Source organism: Dasypus novemcinctus, chromosome 20 (genome assembly GCF_030445035.2).
Source record: "Dasypus novemcinctus isolate mDasNov1 chromosome 20, mDasNov1.1.hap2, whole genome shotgun sequence".
Lineage (NCBI taxonomy): Eukaryota > Metazoa > Chordata > Mammalia > Cingulata > Dasypodidae > Dasypus > Dasypus novemcinctus.
The window spans coordinates 4,275,834-4,283,024 of NC_080692.1; the positions used below are offsets into that span (position 1 = coordinate 4,275,834).

The 7,191-nt window shown below is 35.0% G+C and overlaps 1 non-coding gene across 1 annotated transcript; it reads left to right on the forward strand.

Annotated features, from left to right (window-relative positions):
* The first annotated feature begins 763 nt into the window (after window positions 1-763).
* On the forward strand, window positions 764-869 carry LOC111767223 (U6 spliceosomal RNA). Its single transcript, XR_002799101.1, has one exon. It is a non-coding gene; the product is annotated as a U6 spliceosomal RNA (small nuclear RNA).
* Window positions 870-7,191: the final 6,322 nt, after the last annotated feature.

Below are 7,191 nucleotides of genomic sequence, written 5' to 3' on the forward strand. Positions count from 1 at the left end.
ATAGGCCATATTTTTCCTAGGGTTTCAGGGAAATAGAAATATCTCTAATCCAAAATGTGTAAATTAAAAAAATTTTTTCATTCTGCCCTAATATGATAGGTTAGAATACTCTTTTCTAGATTCTTCTGCATTAAACAGATTCATAAATAATTTATATAATATAATAAAAATCCAGTTTTTAACATTTGTAATATTGCCCTAAATTATATTAGATCAATCAATGATTAGTCTATATTAGTGCAACTATAAACAATATTTTAGAGATTTGAATGAATAAAAGTAATTAAGATACGAGAAATGTTTCAGTTATACATAGAAAGCAGAAATAAGATTTTAAATTTAGCTTTTTCTCTTTCTATTCTTATATATATATATATATATATATATACATCATCAATTAGTCTGTTTGTTAAGGAATTATATAAAGACCATTTAGTATTTATTCATTTATTTATTCATTCATTCAACTAACATATTGCGATTTCTATTTATTGGCAGGTACTTTAATAAACATACTATTTAGAGTAAATAAAACAAGCAAGGATTACTGTCACAGTGAAGTATGTGTCACATTTAATTAGGTGAGACATACTTATCCAGGACTAGAGGTTCAAATTATGCAGTATGGTCACCTTTACTGCCTTCATGAGATTTTGTGTCTTCTGGGAAACCGCATTGACCCATTATTTGCAACAGGGTGATACATGTTCAACCGTGTATTGGTAGCCAGCAACCAGGAAAGTTAATTTCAAATGAGGATGGGGTACTCACTTTGGCAGCACATATACTAAAATTGGAATGATACAGAGAAGATTACCATGGCCCTGTGCAAGGATGACATGCAAATTCATGAAGCATTCCATATTTTTCACAGGTGTGGGTGTTATTGATGGGGGACACATGGTTGGGAGGGAATTCTCCAGAGCATGTACATAGAGTATATAAAAATGTTTGGATATCTGTTGGGTATTTTCATAGTACTTAGAGTTACAAACAACAACTGAGGGAGTGTCAAAGCCCTAGCCAGGGGAGCTCTGTCATATTCCCCAATGGAACAACAACAATCCCCCAAGTACAAGGGCAAAGGCCAGTGAAGAAGAATGGTCCAGTGATGAGCCCCTGATACTGATGACTATGCTTATGAGCCTCTGTGGCTGATATTTCAACTAGGTCTAGAGCTGCAGGGTGTCTAAGAGTTACCTCCTGAGAGCTACCATGTTGCTCAAATGTGGTCACACTCCAAGCCAAACTCAGCATGTAAATGCATTACCTTCCCCCCAGTATGGGACATGACTCCCAGAGATGAGCCTCTCTGGCACCGAGGGATTATTACCAATCACCAGCTGGCAATGCCACTACAAAAAGACCTTGAATAAAAGGGGGAAATAGTAAAGACAAATGAGTTTACATGGCTAAGAGACTTCAAAGTGAGTTGGGAGGTCATCAGAGGGGTCGCACTTATGCACATCTCAGCAGGATCCCAGAGACAGCCAAAGTAGATACAACCCCAGGTACTGGTGCTCCTGAGGGCTACAGAAACACACACGTTCTTCAGTTGTGGCAGATGGCGCTGGAGTGCAGTGTCTTGTCAGTGGGCCCTATTTTGGAATTTGTGTTCCTGAATGTAATGGAGTTGGACTCAGATGTGACCTTTCTACACACACCTCTTCTGTTACTTTTACTGAACCTGTGATTGGCACTGGGGTTAGTGTATACTCAGGAGACTTGAATCTCTGTACTGTGCATGGGCCAACTGGGCCCTGAGCAACTCCTACTCTCCAGTTCATTGGACTTAGCCAGGTCAGCTAACAGGGAGGTGAAGATGGTCACCCACCACACCAGGGAACTGAGAGTGCTTACTACTGCAAGCAGGAGAATTGCATCCATCATCCATGTGGGATCTAAGCCTGCTCTCGATTTAGAGGTAGAGTGGATAAAACCATCCCAGAGTCCACAGAATGGAGGAGTAAAATATGGATTAGAGTGTACTTACTGGTATTCTACTAAAGAACTATTGTGACTTTAAGAATGCAAGAAATTGTATCATTGATATGAAGACAGTGGCCATGGCACTTGCTGAGGTCAGGAAGAGGGAGGAAAAGATGTGATGTGGGGGCATTTGCAGCACTTGGAGTTGTCCTAAATGATGTTGCAGGGATAGATGCTGGACATTATATATATCCTGCCATAACCCCCAGAATGGACTGTGGGAGAGTGTAATCTGCAATGTAAACTCTAAACCATGTGGTGCAGCAGTGCTCCAAAAAGTATTCAACAAATACAAAGACTGTGTGACAATGATAAAAGAGGTGGTTGATTTGGGAGGAGTGGGGTGAGGTGAGGGCTATACGAGAATCTCATATTTTTTAATGTAGCATTTTTTGTGATCTATGTATCTTTTTTTAAAAAAGGCAATTAGAAAAATAAAAACTAGAAAAAAAACTAGAAAAAAATAAATCTAAAAATTAAAAAAAAAAATGGATGGCAATAATTTGCAAACCAAAACCAGAAAATTGTAATTTAATTTGATTTCCATTAGCAGAGATTGCTACACTTACTTAAACATTGAGTGTCCTATAATTCAGACAGAGATGCCACATATGAAGATATCATCTTTAACACTTGCATATTTTAATAATCTTCCTCACAGCAGTATTATTTTGAAACTAAATATTCCTTACATAAGACATTTGTCAACTTTGAAGTGCATAATTCATAGTAAAAAGTGTGGCTTTTCCTTCTTGTTCAACTTCATAATTTCCTTGTACTCATTTTATCAATTATGCATAATTAAAATAATTAAGTTAATTAAATCTAATTACTAACCACTCATTCAGGTGGTGACAAAGAAATATACTCTAAGACATGATGAAATTCCAAGATAATTGTTATTTTGAGTCTTTAATAAAACCAGTTTTTAAAAAATTGTATCAAATTTCTGTACCTAGTATCATTTCTAGCCTTTTTGGTTCAATACACCAATCTGATTATTACTCAACATTTTCCTCTTTGCATGATTAGCTATGGGTGTAAGCGCTGATGAATTCCATCTCCAAGGTAGCTATACACTTAGCTTTTATTGCATAGATGGAGGAACATTAATGTTGGAGATTTTAAATGACATGGAGTCTTACTAGATTAGTGTACAAATTAAATTTATAATTAAATTAATAGGATAAATAATTTCATACACACAATATTTCAAAGATGATACCAAATCCATTTAATAATTCATTGTAAAGGTGTCATATTAAAAAAATAATTTTTTTTTTAAAAGCAAGAGAAAAATTTTACATAAGGGTGAGAATTTTACCTCAAGCAGAATTTACACAATTATGGTGTTGCATGAGTTTAATAAATTAGGTTGCATGAGAGTTTTGTTTTAAAAGGACTAAAGGCAAAGGAAAATGGAAAATTATGAATTATACATGCATTTGCTTATGTATATTTCTTTATATGTAATAAGGTATGTATGTATTTTGAAATCTATGGGAACCTTGACAAAAATTTTAAGCCTCTTAAGAGAACATTAGACAGGTATTTGGAAGTACTAATTTTCTCTCAACTGCCTGAATAGTAAACTTTAAGTAGTTACATAATAAAATGATTTTATTGCCAGACATGTACCATAGTTGAAATATATACAAAGATCATTTATGAGAATTTAAATTTGCTAACATAGTTACATATTTACTAATGGCATCTCTTACAGATTCTTTGACTTTCTCATTACGGAGGCTGTAAATAAAAGGATTCAGCATTGGTGTTATGATGGTATTAAGTACAGTTGCAAATTTGTTAACATCCACTATATTGTCCTTTTTTGGGCGAATATAGATGAAAATAGAACTCCCATAAAAAAGTGTGACCACTGTGAGGTGAGAAACACATGTAGAGAAGGCCTTCTGCCTTCCCTGAACAGAAGGAATCCTGAGGCTAGTAATGACAATGTAGGTGTAAGAGATACCTGTCAACAGAAAAGAGCTCAAGAGCAACACAGCAGAAGATATGAAATCTGCCAGCTCTGCCAGAGAGGTGTCTGCACAGGCCAGCTTTAGCACTGGGGCACTGTCACAGAAGAAATGATTAATTACATTTGGCCCACAAAAGGGTAGAGGAGCAGTTAAGATGAATGTAGGTAAAATCAACACAAATGCACCCACATAGGATCCCAACAGCAATATTATACATGTCTGCTTGCTCATGATGAGGGCATACCTCAGTGGGTTGCAGATGGCAATGTATCGGTCAAAGGACATGACAGCAAGGATGAAAAATTCTGTGGATCCCAGGAGGAAATAGAAGAAAAACTGTGTGAGGCACTCTTCCAAAGATATTGTTTTTATAAGTAAAAATGTGTTGGCTAACATTTTAGGCACCACTGTGGACATAACGGTGACATCAAGGAAGGAAAGGTTGGCTACAAAGAAATACATGGGTGAATGAAGATGGTAGTCACAACACACGAGAAGGATGATGATGGTGTTGCCCATCAGAGAGATCATGTACATGAGCAGGAACACAAAGAAGAGAAGAAACTCTATTCCTTTCTCATTTTGAAACCCTAGAAGGATGAACTCACTGACTCTGGTTTTGTTTCTGTGATCCATACAATTCCAGTTCAATCTGGCAAAACAGAAAGAGAAGTTTAGGGTGGCTTTTGCGTTTTAACCCTGGAAATACCATACCAATATCAACTGACTAAAGGTCATTTCTCCAGTGCATAAATGGCTCCTGTGACAAACTGTGAAATATGTGTAAGCTCAAGTATGAGATTCACTCAAAATTACAGGATAAGTGCTACTGTAAAATTGTGACAAAATTTGCATAAACTTGTGTCCTCTCCTAAGTTTAGGGAATCTAACATTGCATTCAGCTATTCCCAACTGATGTGGAACACACTCATATTGGACAGACATGTTACAGTGGCTTTAATCCATTCAGATGTAAAGGTATTTATCTAGTAGAAAGAGTTGCAATACATATAATTACACAATTATGTATAAAAATGATGTATTTAAAGGGCTTTATTTTGATTGAGAAGACAAACTATTTATAAAATAACTGAACATGTTTATGTAATAGGCATTTCCCTTAAAGCTCATGGCACGACACACTGATTCCAACCTCCATATTGTCATATCAACAGCTAAACAATGTAAAATCAGCCTGGATGTAATCTCTCTTAAAAAATGCTTCAGAGTGAATTCAATTTTCTCAGTTATTTCAAGTGTAAGGGAAAAAATGAAACATACCTTTCTTTTACCCTATTGACAGTATTCCTCTTTGAATTCAACAAGACAGTATAAATACTCAGCAAGGAGGAGGATAAAAAGAACATCTGCATTTTGACTAATCCTGGGTAAAACAACAATGACCAAATATATTTCATTCCATATGAGAATGCAAGGGCCAGAAGTATAAGAGAAGTAAGAAACTCTGCAAAGAAGGAGATTTTTACTTACTCATTTAGCTGATGTTTTAGAGGATGCTTTCTGAAGCATAAAAATAGTTGAAGGCAAAAATTCAAGTTGAGAGCAGGAATTGATTTAAAATACCAAATTACAAGACAATGAAATGTAATATTGACAAGTGATGGGAAAGCTAAATGTAGCTGATTATTTTTATGACTACTTTTTATAGTTGTTGCATGAGGAAGTCAAAAGCTAGTAAAATTGTTAGCATTTGTTAAATATTAGAAACTTCAGTTAAAACTTTAGTACAACATTGAAGACAATTATGGAAATAGGGTAAGACCATAAGTGTTTAGATGTAGAGTTTGCTGTTATTTCTAACTCAAAATATTATTTTTAATTATTCCACTCATGGTTGTTATTATATATTTATGCTTAATGATAAAAGCAGGAACACACATGAATTTCTGATATACATGGTATGTATTTAATCATACAGGGAGAAGTAAGGTTGGATAATAATTTGAGTTTGCATTTTGATTGCTTCAGTAATCTTTCGGAATCCTCTCACACAGTCTCATTTTAATAAAAATAAATGTGTCAATATGGTGAAAGGTTGTGAAGGAATATGATCAGGTTGCTTTCCTATAATCATGCTAATAAAATGAAATATTTCTGGATTTGGTAGAGAAGGTAAAGGTAATTTTGGACTAAGGAGTATTACAGGAAAGAGATTTTCCTGTGATCTGATAAATAAGTGGTTTTAATGTAAGCCACTGTGGGTGTAATTTGGACAATAGCAGTGTGCTTGTCAGTTGGGAGAAAGGCAAAGTCAAAGTGCAGAAATTCAGAGAGTAAAGACATCTCTGAAAGTTTGCAGAGGGATGGAACTAAATGAAATGAAGAAGATAATGAACAAGACATCAGTATAACAGAAAGGATAAGCCAAAAAGAAATGGGATCAAAGCCTTTGGTGGTAAAGGAAGAATATTGTTTGCTCTCTACTTACATGCAGAGGTGTATTTCAAATATTTATGGATGCTCAAGGACATGGTTTCAGAGTCTTGTGTATAGCAGCATGGTTTGGGTGTTGCCCATGGTTGGAACATCTGCTATAGCTTTCTTCATTTTTCTGAAAGTCTCAGAATGTTTGAAAACAAAGGAATGGAGGATGTATCCTTGTCTATAGAATGGTTTACAAGTGTTTTGCTTGGGATAGAGCTATCTTTTTCATTTGCCTTGTAGAAAAGACACCAAAATCTGTGACGTTTCTCTCATTGTGTCTGTAAATTATTGGAACATGGGAAGAGAGTGAAGCATGAATCCATCTTTGCTACTTCCCTGGAGGTTTCTAGTGAACTAAAGTTCCCCTGGGAATAAATTATAAAAGCAATTGTAATGAAAGGAAATTTAAGTATTTCCTAAATTGGAAAAGAGACCTAGTAATCACAACTTCCTTAAAGATTATATTGAGTCAAAAATTCAACCTCTGCACATATTTTTGGATGAATATTCAAAAGTTTTCAGGATGTGTAGTGTTATTTATAGTTACTGATCTAGGAGCAGGATGTCATTGTCATTACCATGTCATCTTCAGCACCAACTTTGCCATCTACATTTATTAAATACTTATTATATATGAGATTCTTCTAATAATTGTGAAAAATATCCTTTTAACCTTACTAAAGTGATATGAGATAATGGTACTTTTACTGATGTATGGTAACTATTTTTACAGAAGTCCCAGAGAAATTTAAAAATATGAATTTGTACAATA